Consider the following 15,229-nt stretch of genomic DNA (forward strand, 5'->3'; position numbering starts at 1 on the left):
ATGCTTTTGAATTATGGTGCTGGAGGAGACTCTTGAGAGTCCCATGGACTGCAAGAAGATCAAACCTATCCATTCTTAAGGAAATCAGCCCTGAGTGCTCACTGGAAGGACAGATCGTGAAGCTGAGGCTCCAATACTTTGGCCACCTCATGAGAAGAGAAGAATCCTTGGAAAAGACCCTGATGTTGGGAAAGATTGAGGGCACTAGGAGAAGGGGACAACAGAGGACAAGATGGTTGGACAGTGTTCTCGAAGCTACGAACATGAGTTTGACCAAACTGCGGGAGGCAGTGCAAGACAGGAGTGCCTGGCGTGCTATGGTCCATGGGGTCACGAAGAGTCGGACACGACTAAACGACTAAACAACAACAACAACTAGTAAACATTATTTTCATATGTTCACTGTGTGTGTGCAGGGAAGGGGGTAACAGGATTCTAACATGTGAACAGAGCCCATGAATGTACAAATGATATGTGTGTGGGATCTTTGCACTTGACTGAGAACCCTTCCAAAGTCAGGGTCCCTGATTATGCAAGCATTTGTACAATTGTGGGCTTTGCTCAGACCTAGAGTGCAAAGGCAGATCCAGAAGATGCAATCTCCCTCCTTATGTAGGGGTTGTTGTATGAACAATAATGATTGGATGCGACCAAATCACTGTTGTTTAACCAAGACTACAGATTTGACCGGATTTAGTTGTTTGCATAAGTCACCACAAGTTGGTTTGAGTCTGGCACACCCTATGCCTTTTGGCAACAGTGGAAGTAGAACACATTAATTGATATGGGATTATGCTTGACCTTTATTTTGCATTTAGTTATTAGTTTGAATAAGGAATTGGAACACACCTAGCTTTGTTTCATCATGTTCTGTTATCTCTTACTCCGTCTGGGACCATTGTCTGCATTTGACAAACTCCACCCTATGAAAGCTCATGCTGCAATAAATTAGTTGGTGTTTTAAGAGCTTTATAAGCTATCTTTTACAGTGGTGCCTCGCACAACGAAAAACTCGCTAGACGAACGAGTTTTGCGTTGCGGGAGGCATTCGTAAGACGTCAAAAATTTCTATGACTGCCGCTTCGTCTTACGAAGCGCGGCCATAGAAAGTAGCAAAGGAAGATCAGCTGTCAGCGCAGGAAGCTGACAGCTAATCTTCCTTTGCCAGGGGGGACGGAGCCGAAACGCGGCGGCTGCCCCTGCCTGTCTTCCCCTTGGCTCGGGGAAGACAAGTGGGGGCAAGGCGCAGGATCGTTCCTTCGCCTTTCCCCCACCCCGCCCGACAGAGCAGGATCTGACGAAGCTTCTGAAGCGCCTGCCTGCCTTCCTCGAGCCAAGAGAACAAGCGCTGCTGCCGCCTCCAGTTCCCCCGGAGCCCATAGGAACGCATTAATTGACTTTTAATGCATTCCTATGGGAAACGGTGCCTCGCTAGACGAAATTTTCGTAGGACGAATTGAGTCCTGGAACGAATTAATTTCGTCTAGCGAGGCACCACTGTATTGTTCTGTGACATCATGGCTGTTTAGTCAATACCTAACACTTGAAGACTACAGCTGATTTTTAAAGGTAAAGGGACCCCTGACCATTAGATCCATTGTTACCGACTCTGGGGTTGCGGCGCTCATATCGCGTTATTGGCCGAGGGAGCCGGCCTACAGTCATGTGGCCAGCATGACAAAGCCGCTCCTGGTGAACCAGAGCAGCATATGGAAACGCTCTTTACCTTCCTGCCGGAGCGGTACCTATTTATCTACTTGCACTTTGACGTGCTTTTGAACTGCTAGGTTGGCAGGAGCTGGGACCGAGCAACGGGAGCTCACCCTGTCACGGGGATTCAAACCGCCGACCTTCTGATTGGCAAGCCCTAGGCTCTGTGGTTTAACCCACAGCTGATTTTTAGGCTATTGTTATTAAAAGATACTGTTGTACTATTCTTGTGCAATTTATTACAATGATAATGTTTATTTGTTTTCAGTAAATGTCTACATTTGAAAGCAAAACATTTGGAAGTTTTTTTTGTTTTTGTTTTTTGTTTTTTTTGCTCCATAGGAGACTGGGTTTTCTGCAATTGGGATTTGGTCCATGGGGAATTTCCCCAAACTTACACCCCATTACATAAATATATCCAATGTCAAATCTGCCAATTTGCCACCTGTTCATATATATTTCTGATTTTCAACTGAAAACTTTCCATATTTATGGAAGTTAATCAAAAGAAGTATTGTTGATCTTCTACATGGGCTCATTGATTTTTGTCAGTATTATAATTATTAGTTCATCTTCCCAGCATCATGGCTTCTATTCCAGCACCAATAATGTTCATTCAGCTAACAGTTATTTCAGTTACTAATTTTAGTTATTTTCTTCTCCAAGAGTGTTGATGCCCAAAGGAACTATTTGGAATGGATTTCTCCTCCTTGCAGGAATGGAACAATCTTAAGTTTTATATTATTTTACATGTCCACCTTCTGCCAATTCATTTTCCAACAGCAGTACAATAGCTGGAAGGAGAGACTATTTTCCTTCTCTCAACTAAAACAAGCCTCTTACATACCAGTGTGGAGTTGCTCATATTTCTATAAGTTAGTTTCCAGATACACATCCACCTAGTTAAGCTTTCAAATGGTACCTTTGATTCTAATACAATGAAGTTTGAGAAGATTAATTAGATTTTGTTTAGCATCATGAGATGGAACTTTCCACCTTCATACCAGCAGCTTGTCACGAAGGATAGAGAAATCCGATTCCGTTTGCATTAAAAGGCTAACTTTCCACTTCACGTTTTCTAAAACAATACATGAACTAAAACACACATTCCTCTGAATTTTGAAATGCAGTTCTTCAGCCAGGTCATGTTTACAGAAAAGTATACGCACGGGTAAAGTGTGCATTTTAAAAAATGATAAAATACTGAAAATATATTAGGGGAAAATGCATTATATTAGGAGAACACTTGGAAAAAGTATGTTGGGCAAAATTGCCTGGAAAATTGTGTATATTAGGATAAATTCACATAAAAATTCTGATGAATTTTCAGGTGGAGGACTAAACTTGAGATTGGGAAAGTAAGAAACTTGTCACCAACTAGGGGTGCTCCCTCTCTGCCGGTGGATCAGCATATCCACCAATTCCATGGGCCCAAGGAAGCAACAGGATTGCTCTCATGATGTAGCAAAGATAGTTAAAAACATAGTCATTAGGGAAAATCTTTCTTACCTTTGCTTTGTTCAAAGGATGAACATGTCGCTCTTAACCAATTCAGTTGCTTTAGGAATAGCCAAAATGAAGCACTTTGAAGTTCTGTTGATGAAACATGTACTTAAAGCTCTGCCACTGGAATTAATAAGACTTCAAAGTCTTTCTGCATGCCATATATACCTGAAACAAAGAGTTGGAAAATTACAGAAGAAACGGGGGAATGAGTATCTTACGAAAACAAAAGGACACCACCCAGGGGTAGATTTTTGATTTTCTTTTGTTTGTGCAGGAGCAAGCTGGAGTAATAAATCAAGAAAAATTGAGTATTAAGATATTCATGTTGGCTCAATTTAAACCACTGGAAATGTGATCATACATTTGAGCAGTGATAACAAATAGGCTTGTACATGTTTTTTCCTTCTGCGTGTTAGGACTTTGAATATTTGGCTAATGTTTTATCATGGCTGAAGTTGAAAGAGACAAGGTATGTGTGTGAAAGCATGGAGGAGGCTTACAAAATGTTTCTGCAGGCACATGAAGAAGAAATCCAACACTTTTAGAAGGAAATGTTATCTTAGGTAGGTTCAAACCATATAGTCTTGCCCAAGGCTAAATCTTGCAACGTTACCACTAAGCCATTCCAATATCTTTTTATAAATAGTTAAACCACTCTTTTAATACTAATCTGCTGCAATATTCATTTCTTGAAGTGTTGAAAATACAACATCTTCCCCATATGAAAACATATGCTTAAGACTTTCAACCAAGGAGATATTCTCACACAAAAAAGCCTCTTTGAGCATCCTTTGTTCTATTTGTGTGGAAGTTTGGATTTTATGAATGCAGGATGGCAAGTCAGGCTTTTAGAGATACAGTGCAGTCACAACACACATGCACTTTACTTGCACAAATTCAATTATACGTGCTTGGCTCAACCTTCCCAGGGATGGTTGCAGCAGAGGTCCTCTGCACAGGGCTTCCCTCGCTTCCAGCAGGCAGTTTTTGGCTATGTGTGATTTTGTGTTTGTGTGCTGCCTCTGGAAAGTACCATATTTTTCCATGTATAACATGCCCCCAATGTATAAGACAACACCTATTTTTTGAGACTCCAATTTAAGCTTTTCTTGAGGGGGACTGCTGAGAGTTGTTGAGCTTTTTTTGGGGGGGGTGTGCAGAAAACCACTCACCTGCCTGACCAACACTGCCAATCACAACAAATGGTCTGCCAGCAGCAGTTGCCGCAGCCATCCATCACCCGCCCAATTGCCGCAGCAGCAACCAATTAATAGCAGGACTTGCTGCAGCCTCCAATCACCTGCCCTATCGCCACTGACAATCTCCTGCCCGCGGATGCAACCAATCACACGTTTCCCCTCTGAACTATCAATGTATAAGACAACCCCCAATTTCTTAACATTTTGTTATAATAGAAAAACATTGTCTAATACACAGAAAACTATGGTAAAACTCACACGAGTTGTGACTGTACTGCGACAGCCCTGCCTTGCTTAGCTGGATCAAGATAATACCTGCAACATGTCTCATGGCCAACTCTGGATTTTGATATGGTTGCCAAACATTATTATTTCTAGTTGTACAACTAAGAACACAGCCTTATACCAATTCAGATAATTTGCCATGGAGGCCAATACACTCTACTTCAACCAACAGCATGCCAGGGATTGAGCCGGGGACATTTTGCATGCAAACCATGTGTTTTAACCATTGTAGAATGGCCCTTCTTCATTCTGGCATGATACCACCTGAACTAATGTGCAGACTGGAGTGCAATAATCCTTTGGATTTCACACTTCTCCAATTTTCACAATGCAGTTCTCAAATAATGGACATGCTTAAAAACAACTACTGTAGAAGGTTGCTCTTTGAGCTCACATACATGTTTAAATATATAGATTTCTTCTTCTTTTTTAAATCGCCAATTGATGCAGAAATGTGACAGAATGGAGTTATGAAGGAAAACATACAAATCTGTCAGAGACTGGAAATAGAATCATCCATCCACCATTTCCTCCTAAAATCACAAAAGGGAGGTGATGTCTTATCCTTTGGTTTGATCTCAAAACCTGGAATTCAGATCTATATTGCCTCCTATTGTACAACTAGAAATAACAATCCACAGAGGTACCATTGAATTATTGTGGTTAACAGTCACTGACAGACAGATCTATTTCCTGTGAATTTGTTAGATCCACTTTCTAAGTTACCTAGATGTGGGCATCATCAGGTCATGCACAAGTAAATCCTATAACTGAATACATGGTGAATCTGCCGGTTCTTGTTCTCCATGAAATTCTAGTGTGCTTTGCAAATTCAGACTCATAGGTTCTGCCCTATGCAGAGGCTGGCCAATAAATGCTCTCATCATACTCCCCAGATGCCTTTCCCCAAATAAGATAACTTGATTATGTATGTGTGTGTGATGTAATTTGGCAAGCCCTGGAGAAAATATATATCCTTTTAGGCAATCCAAATTGACTTTGCAACTTAGAAGCACTTATGTTCCTCCCTCCTCACCAATATAGAAAGTGACAATGGAAATTTTAAGAAACAATCCTTCTCACCATTACAAATGTACACATGGTGCAAATTATGGTTTATATACCCAAGCCATTAGACATACTTTCTTGATATACATTACCCAGTACAGCTGGGTGTGCCACAAATTGTTTACAAACATGCACCAATGAGTATATAACTAGACTATGTAGATATTATAAACATCTCCATTGTCATCTAGCAGGTTTTTTCCTTAATTGAGCTAAATTGATTAAGGCTTATCAGTTTAATAAACAGACTGCCCTGTCAACCTCTGGCTTTCCTTTTCAAGGATGTTCCTTCCCAGCCCTTTGTTTACAGCACTTCACTGCTTGTTACAGTCAGATCAGATGTACCATATTTATATGGTAATAAGCACATTGTAACTGGAGTAACAGGCCCCAAATAACAGAGTATTACATGTAGCATGAAGCATAATACAAACAAGACATACAAAACCTTCTATCCATCGAAAATCCACTCTGAGATCAGAACTCCTATCTTAATAGCCAAACTTTAAAAAAAAGAGTACCCTTCTCATACTTGACCTCTCCCTTCATACAGAATTATAGCATAAAGCTGATCTGGCTACCAGGTAAATGCTTTTAAAAAGGGCATAGATCTAATTTTTCCTAATACCATTATATTATATGCAATAAACAAAGGGATTCCTACCAGCTCTCATCACAGGAGACCTGCTCTTCTCTCTCTCTCTCTTCCAACGGGGTCTCACTAAATCAACCCTCCATTAATGCTCCCAGCAGGAAATTATGGTGCACCAGTATAAATGCTCTTCACAATTTAGGGAAGATAAGAGAGTTTAGATACTTGTTGATCTGAAAAGATTTCCTGTCATCCAATCACAAATATATTGGGGAACAAGTTCCGAAAGAAGAGGCCTTCAACTAACTCCTGAAAATCCATGTCTTTAACTTGTTGTGTGCCCCATGCTTTTGGTTGATTTTCTCATTTTAAAAAGCAGTGCAATCCCTGGCCCAGTATACCTGAAGAAGCGTCTCCACCCACATTGTTCTGCCCGGACACTCAGGTCCAGCGCCGAGGGTCTTCTGGTGATTCCCTCGTTGTGAAAAGCCAGGTTACAGGGAACCAGGCATCATCATCATCATCATCATCATGAATATGTTTGCTGAAATGAAATAGCACAGACCCATTTAGTGAAATCTAGAAATTATGACCACTAAAATGAAATGCTTGCCAAACTGTTTAATGAAATATTATGATGAGTTTTAAATAAGTAAGAAGATGAAGAAGAGTTTGGATTTGATATCCCGCTTTATCACTACCCTAAGGAGTCTCAAAGGGCTAACATTCTCCTTTCCCTTCCTCCTCCACAACAAACACTCTGTGAGGTGAGGCTGAGAGACTTCAAAGAAGTGTGACTAGCCCAAGGTCACCCAGCAGCTGCATGTGGAGGAGCGGAGGCGTGAACCTGGTTCCCCAGATTACGAGTCTACCGCTCTTAACCACTACACCACAGAAAAAAAGATATGTTCCACACACTCAGACTATCTGATTTTAAGTCACCTCCAGTATTGGATAAATGAAGTCTATTTTGAGAGGGAAATTTTGGGAATGGTTTAACAATCAGTCCCTCTTCAAAGGGAACTTTGGGAAGCCTAACTATGAGAAAATTAGAGGTCTCAGAACCCTTAACAAACTACAGCTCCCAGAATTCTCTGTGAGAAGCGATGGCTGAGTGAAGTGTTATCATAATGCTTTAAACGTATGATGTGTGCAGCCCATGTTTAACAACAGCCATCAAACCCTGCACTAGCATACTTGTTGACAAAATATAAGCTGAGTCATCCCACTGATACTTGTCAAAATGGACTTGAATAAAAGTATTTAAAATATTCATAGTTCATTATGCTTTTGTTTTAAGAATAGATTTTATAGCTTCTGAAGTGATATCCTGCAATCAGATAGTTGGTGTTCTTACATTCCCATAAACAAAACTCTGACTAGCTTTGTTAATTACTATATAAAGGCCAACATTATTATGGACGTTCTCTTGGAGTAATTGTTACAAAACAGGCAAAGTAGCAATTAAAAACCGATGGCTGTTCAAGACCTAAGAGCCAAAAGTCATGTAACAATAAGTGGGTCACCATACCAAGTAAATCTGAACTGCTCCATGAGAAGCCTAGACTGTTAGGCCCCATTCACTAGCAGTTTAGGCTGAAGTTCTTGCATTTTCTTAAAAAAACTCCCAGGAACTTCAACAGAGATAAAACTAAATAAATCCAAGCACTCCAAGTTTAACTGTCTGGTAAAACATGCTCTTTTATTCAAGTACATTTGCTACGCAGATACAGAGATGTCCTTTCTCATGTTCATGTTGCTTTTTTTTAAAAAAAAGACTCTCCTATTACATATAAGAGAAAACAGAGAAGGTGATTCAATAAATTCAGCAGGCACAAAGGGGTTTAGAAAGAAATCAAGTCCTGCCTGCCATCTAGTGTTCTGACAGAGGACGTGAATACAGAGTCTAAGGGGGAAAAGTTGAGGGGGGTGGAAGTGCATGGCCTTTTTGGAAATAGCATATTCCCTTGGAGAATTTTGGAATTATGAAACATCCTTATACTGAGAACAGCAGAATGTGTGTGTGTGTGTGTGTGTGTACACACACACACACACACACACACACACACACACACACACACACACAAATCCTACATATGCCAAGTATGTGTGCTATACCCGAGCAAAGTATTCATGCAACGAATGAACCCTTCTTTTAATGACACCACCTTTTGTTTCCATTCTATGCAACATGTTAATAAAATACAGTATACATTTAGAAGAACCTCAGGTGGGAGCATTTTGACAGTGGATGCAAGACCAACCTTGGCCTCTATATTGCATGTGCAACTACTATTGGTATTCTTTCAACCTGTGTACAGCAATATATTTTGTATGTTTTAGCCTCTTCCACTATGTAGCTGGGATCATAATGGTTTCAATGGGGCAACCTACAAAACAGTAATAGTGTGCAGTAGTTTATAGTACAGTACTGAGTATTCAAAACTGAGGGAGCAATGGTGACACCAAGTGGCCAGTAAGGCTATGCACTTAATCAAACAGTTATGTTCTTCTGCCTGGTTTAAAAATGATTTTTACCATGGATAAAAATAATAAATAGGGCAACGGTGTATTTAAATTGTGCAGCTCAACATTTCTAGACAAGAGGACTAAGGAACACGTGTGCCTTCGTGTAAAAATCTCCCCCCCCCCAAGCTTTAAAAGGCAGCATATATTTATGTGTAACTCCCTCTCCCCTGGTTTCTTGGCACCCGCTACTCTATTAAAAGCCTAACTAATCTGTTTCTTAATATTATGCCTATTTACATTTTAAAGGCTCCTACAGGAAATCAATAAGGTGCTATTTAAGAACTGCTGTGTTTTCTTATGTACAGGAATGAGCAGAAGACAGGCTAGGATTGATTGGAAGATTTTGGGACAGGGTGATTTGTCAATTACCAAGAATTACTCTCTCCCAATTTTTTCATTATAGCAGCAATAGAAAGGCCTTTTCCCCACTATCTAAAATTAGCCTGCTGAGATGATGAAAGCTGTAAACTGGGGGTCCAGGAGAGGATTATTGTGTGACAGACAGGACTGAGTTTCTGGTTCTGGTACTACTGAAAACCAATTTCTGGTTTGAGCATGTGCACAGAGGTATCCTGTTCCTTAATTCTGTATTAAGGAATTCCCTGCCCCTTGAGCCACTACTTTGCACCTGGCTTTGACTGGGTTTCTATTACAGGGGGGAAACATAGTTTCTGCAAGCCTAAAGTCAACCATCCATCTAGTTTCTCTAAATCTCCACTCCAGCAAAATTCAGTTACAACCTACTCCAGCTGCCAGCGACAGTCTGCCTCTGACACTGAGGCTCCTCCAGTTGTTTGACAGCAGAACAGACACCCTCGGAAAGTTACTTGGAGGTTTCTAAACAGAGGTTGGAAACCCATCTGTCATGCTTTAGATGAGATTCCTGCATTGCAGGGGGTTGGGCTAGATGACCCTTGGGTACCTTCCAACTCTATGATTCTATGATACTGCTGGCCGCTTGGACACTTTAGCTAACATTTTTAAAACAACAACAACAACCCACTTGTGTAACATTCTTCTGTTAAGACCTTTACACAGGGCAGACTCCTGGTCCAACCCTTCCTCTGATCTTCAGTAGCAATGTACTGTTTACATACTATTCAGGTCTCGGCTACCCACCTTCACTGCAGCTCTCTGGCCTTTGCCTCACACCTCCTTCATCAACTGATTTTCCCAATGCATTTTCCCAACTGATAGCTATTTTTTCTTGACAGCTAAGTGCCCATTCTTCACTAACCAGAACCTCCAGTTTATCAGTCTGCTGTTTCCCAGAGCAATCAAAATGAATTTACCTGATCCAAGGTAAAGGTAAAGGGACCCCTGACCATTAGGTCCAGTCGTGACCGACTCTGGGGTTGCGCGCTCATCTCGCATTATTGGCCGAGGGAGCCGGCGTATAGCTTCCAGGTCATGTGGCCAGCATGACAAAGCCGCTTCTGGCAAACCAGAGCAGCACATGGAAACGCCGTTTACCTTCCCGCTGTAGCGGTTCCTATTTATCTACTTGCATTTTGACGTGCTTTCGAACTGCTAGGTTGGCAGGAGCTGGGACCAAGCAACGGGAGCTCACCCCGTCACAGGGATTCGAACCGCTGACCTTCTGATCAGCAAGCCCTAGGTTCAGTGGTTTAACCACAGCACCACCTGGGTCGCCTTACCTGATCCAAGAACTGTCTATAAACATTAAAAACAACAGTCTCTCTCTCCCTTTTCAGAACCTGTCGCCAACCAGCTACTGCAGAACACCTCAAATTTTGAGAGTTTCATACTGACACCCAGTGCTTTTTTTTCTAAAGAAATGTTTAGGGGTACTCTCATTTTCATACTCATATTGAAATATTGCCCCTCAATGAGGCCAAATTTAGATTCACAAAATGTTTAGGGTATGCGTACCCCCAGGAAAAAAGCACTACTAACACCAGTCCCAGATTGGGCAAAAATATTCCTGAATTGCAGGGGGTTGGACTAGATTGTCCTTGTGGTCCCTTCCAACTCTACAATTCTGTGAAGATCAACAGAGGTCACATAATTTCCACCCTCCAATCACAAAACATAAATAGACAGGCATAGGACCCATCTGCACTATATGTTTAAATCAGTATTATACCACTTTAAACAGTCATGGCTTCCCCCAAAGATTCCTGAAAACTGTAATTTGTTAAAGGTGCTGAGAATTGTTAGGAGACCCCTATTCCCCTCACAGAGCTATTATTCTCAGGGTGGTTTAATTGTCAGTGGCCTGACCTCTGCTTGATTTTCTTTTCCTCTCCAGTATTTTACTTTGTTCATTGTTATATATTTTGACTAATTTCTATCATGGATTTTATGCATTTCTTTTTTTCTGTATGATTCCAGCCACCTAGAAATCTTCATTTAAAGTGGAACAAAGACACAAACAAAAATAACCTGAGATCTATAACCAAGGGTTCTTTGGATGGTACAAAATTTGACCTAAGTACTGCTGGTTCCTAGAAAATCAGAGGGCTGTAAATAAAGCGATCTGCTTTGAAAGAGCTGATCAAGCTGTTAAAGGAATAAAATAATGAACCACACAGAGCAACATTTATTTCCACAGCAAGCTAAATATCATAGATAGCCAGTGGCAATTTCTGGAGCTGAGGATGAAATCCCAAATATGTGTAGGAAAGTCATAAGAACGGGGGGGGGGGGTAGTCACCAAGTTGTTGTTTTTCAAGAGGTCTTCAGGTCAATATAGTCAAAAGAACAGATTCCGTGAGGGGAAAAGGTCACCAGGGCGTCCATAAGGCATACAAAATAGTAAAAATTATAATATTCTTGCAACCAGACCATGTAAAGTATAAATGGTGTATTGACTCAGAAAAGCTGGTGTACTTACATCAACATACAAAGTACTGCACACTTGGTCTTAATAAAATTTTCACCTACCGTATTTCACTACAGGAGATTATAATAATCCTCAGTGTGGTTTTTCGATCATGTGCTCAGTTTTTATGGCCCAGTTTACAAAAAGATAATACAAGAAAAATTTAAAACCATACTAACATCTCCCCTAGATATTACCATTGAAATAGCCTATGAACAAGGTTAAATTAATGGAAATCACACTGGAAGCAAGTAAAATGTCTGCCAGAATGCTTGTATACCTTGCATGCTTAATACTGCTTCAGAACAATATGTTGTTTTTACAACTCTCAGCTCATCTCTGTTTAGTACATTTGGAATCTGGGGAGTAGGGGAGGGAAAAATCAAAGTTACTAGCTTGCCTGACAGTAGACATCTTTCTGGCTTGATTATGAACATAGAATCAGGTGTTATAATGAATCAAAATTGTCTATTCAGCTTGGTATTGTCTACAGCAGCTGTCAGTGGTTTGCCATGGTTTCAGAAAGAGAAGCCTTTCCTGACCCTGCTTGGCAATACTTGGCAATACTTGACTGAACCCTTCTGCATGCAAAGAATTGTTCCCTGCCACAGAGCTACAGCCCTTCCTCATGGGAGGCAGAATTCTCCATGAAGGTGGAAACTTGATTTGACAATTGGCCAACTGAAACAATGTGCCTCCTAAATAATAAATACTTCCAGCATTTTACACCTAGAATTTATTTACAACTGGAGACACTGCAGCTTTTTGCTTACCCTCATTTATTCAATAATACCTCAGATAGGGAAGAAAACATTTGTGTGGCAATAGCCCGAGCCTTCCCGGAATAAATAAAGACACAGGACACATTGCATAAGGTTAATGGGCATAAAAGGCCACAACTTTATTGTTTACGAGTGTGGAGAGGTATTGGCTTAGGCATTGGATCTAACCGTCTATATCCGACTCCAGCCCGCTCTGCTGGCAGTCTGTGAAAGGTTAACCACCGTTGGATGAGTCCTGCGATGCAGATCAACTAGGAACTCACCCTGGGGCCACCACTAGGGGGCGTGCCTTAGGCCCTCACCTACCACGGCTTCGGACATGGCCACGCTCCCGGACTCCTTAAGGGAGTACCCTTCCGCATTTTGGGGGAGGTGATGGCAGCAACCTCACCCCCCCCCCACCTGTAACCTTTGAGAGATAATCCAATGCCTACCGCCAAAAACCAAAGTTGTGATGAGCTGCTACGAGGTAGGCGAAAACCACCAGGCCAGAGCCAATTTGCCAAGTGGGAAAATTCCTATCAGGCCCTTCAACGGCGACCAACCATCAACGGCAACCAGCAATGTCAAAAGGAGAGCCTTGCCTAAAGGGAGGGTGGGCGGGAAAACGAAGTGGCTGCGGGGTCCAGGAAAGAGAGGCAGACTCCTGGCCACGCTCGCTTAAATCAGCGAGCCACACCCCCTTGGAATGTCCAGATTGGACGCGCCAAGGGAGCGCCCGTCCGGGAGCCAGGCAATGGGCTGGGGGGGGATGGCAACCATCCCCCCAGCACATGAGGGCCTCGTGGTGCCCACAAGTCCCCCTCCTTCTATGGCGGAAGGGGCTCTATTGTACTCACACTATAAAGTCTTTTGCCAAGCTGCACTCCACTTCGTACAGTGGCCAGTGTGTTGGGCAATCCAGTTTCAGAACCCTATTCAACCACGAAATTCACTGAACAGCTTTTTTTGGGGGGGGGTTACTGGCCATTAATCAAGCCTACTTCGCTGGATTGTAGGAGGATGAAATGAGAATATATTGTAACCAACCATGGATTCTAGGGGGGAAAGAAAGTCAAAAGTTAGTAAGTTCTACTAATGCTTACCTACTGAATGTGAAATTTTTATTTAAAAAATAGACTTTATTTGTCAGTGCAATTCAATTTTTGGAGAAAGGAAACTGCAAAATGCCTTGCACAGCTATATACTGAATATTCAGTGTTGAGATTTGCAGCATCCTACGAATTCTGTGTTTCCATTCCACCTCCCTCCTCTTTTCTGCCATTGCCTCGTGATCGCAAGTATTTGTGACCTACAGCTGTAAGGGCTTTAAGCCCAAAGCATCCAAAAAGTCTCTACATATGGCACCGCTCACTTGGCTGATTGACTGAGCTGCATGTAATCTAATGTGACTGATATGCTCAGATGTGATGTGACACGTCTCTGTGCAGGCTGTGGTGCTGTAAACCATTTTATAAGTCAGTTTAATTAGAACGATGAGCTTCTTAGTAGGCTGGCCCTGCATTACATCAACGGCCACTACACCAGCACTGGGACACTATAATGCGGTGGCGATCCTATGCTACTATCAGCAGCAAAGCTAAATCACGAGAATAGCTCTAAAAGCAAAAACTAATGATACACCACCAGATTCTACAGAATCCTTGGCAACTCTTTTCACCAACTACTGTGATGCTTGCCAATCATGACTCTTCAACAGCCATGCTTGGAAAGCATCAGAGCCACCACCTAGAAACTTTGGGTAATTAAGTAGTATATAAGTAAGCTCAAACAAATAAATACATGGGTGGCAACCGCTGGAGCATTAGGCAGAGGTCACAGAGCCTCGTCCTTCAACACTGCAAACTTGGACACACTGCTAGGAAGGGCACCCAAGCTGTTTTGATTTTTTTTTTAAGAAGCACTAAACATTTTTCTTTATAAATAAGTTCCTCAAAACTCATTCAGAACCATGTACTATGGGGTGCTGTCCTCCTTGTTGCTGTTGTTCCTATACTGAAAAGGTCCTGGGTGGTGCTGTAGCCCAGTGGGGAAGTTTAGGCTTAAAATTCAAGAGAGATTGGGTGAGATCCTTGGCTATAACCTTTCCAGGGAAAGGGCTGGAACCAAGCAGGCTGCCTGCAGCTCTCCGGGATTTCAGGAAATACTGGGACTGAGCCTGGGGCTTTTTGCACACAAAGCAGGTGCTGTACTGCTGAGCTCTTCCCTGTGGACTGGAAGAAGCAGAACTCCAGACCACCAAGTGAGGGAGAGCTAGGATATGCAGGCAGTTATAGACCTTGGAATGGTTTTACAAGTGCTTTCCAGGCAGAAACAAAGGGAAAGTCCATGGCTTGATGAATAAGTGAGGAAGAGGTTGCATATGAATGACTTTTCTATACTGAGTAGAATATTTTATTGCCTTTCCCCTTTAAGTCTCCAGGAAGCCAATCAATAGGTATATATTGAAGCTTTGATCAGACTGGAACTGTGTGGATAAAGGTTGTTTATATCATCTGGAGGGTCTATCTACAGTATCTATAGAGAGGGTTACAGGTAGGTAGCCGTGTTGGTCTGACGTAGTCAAAACAAAATTAAAAAAAATCCTTCCAGCAGCACCTTAGAGACCAACTAAGTTTGTCATTGGTATGAGCTTTCGTGTGCATGCACACTTCTTCAGATACCAGATATCTGAAGAAGTGTGCATACACACGAAAGCTCATACCAATGACAA

The 15,229-nt window shown here is 41.9% G+C and overlaps 1 long non-coding RNA gene across 1 annotated transcript in view; it reads right to left on the bottom strand.

Annotated features, from left to right (window-relative positions):
- LOC148684593 (uncharacterized) overlaps positions 1 to 15,229 on the bottom strand; it is a 178,013-nt gene that overhangs the window by 9,374 nt on the left and 153,410 nt on the right. Inside the window, exons 3-4 of the long non-coding RNA XR_015945940.1 lie at positions 6,762 to 6,904; positions 3,220 to 3,381 (exon numbers count right to left, since the gene is read on the bottom strand). This is a non-coding gene — a long non-coding RNA (uncharacterized LOC148684593). The remainder of the gene's footprint in view (positions 1 to 3,219; positions 3,382 to 6,761; positions 6,905 to 15,229) is intronic.

This window comes from Zootoca vivipara, chromosome 9 (genome assembly GCF_965207765.1).
Source record: "Zootoca vivipara chromosome 9, rZooViv2.hap1.1, whole genome shotgun sequence".
Classification (NCBI taxonomy): domain Eukaryota; kingdom Metazoa; phylum Chordata; class Lepidosauria; order Squamata; family Lacertidae; genus Zootoca; species Zootoca vivipara.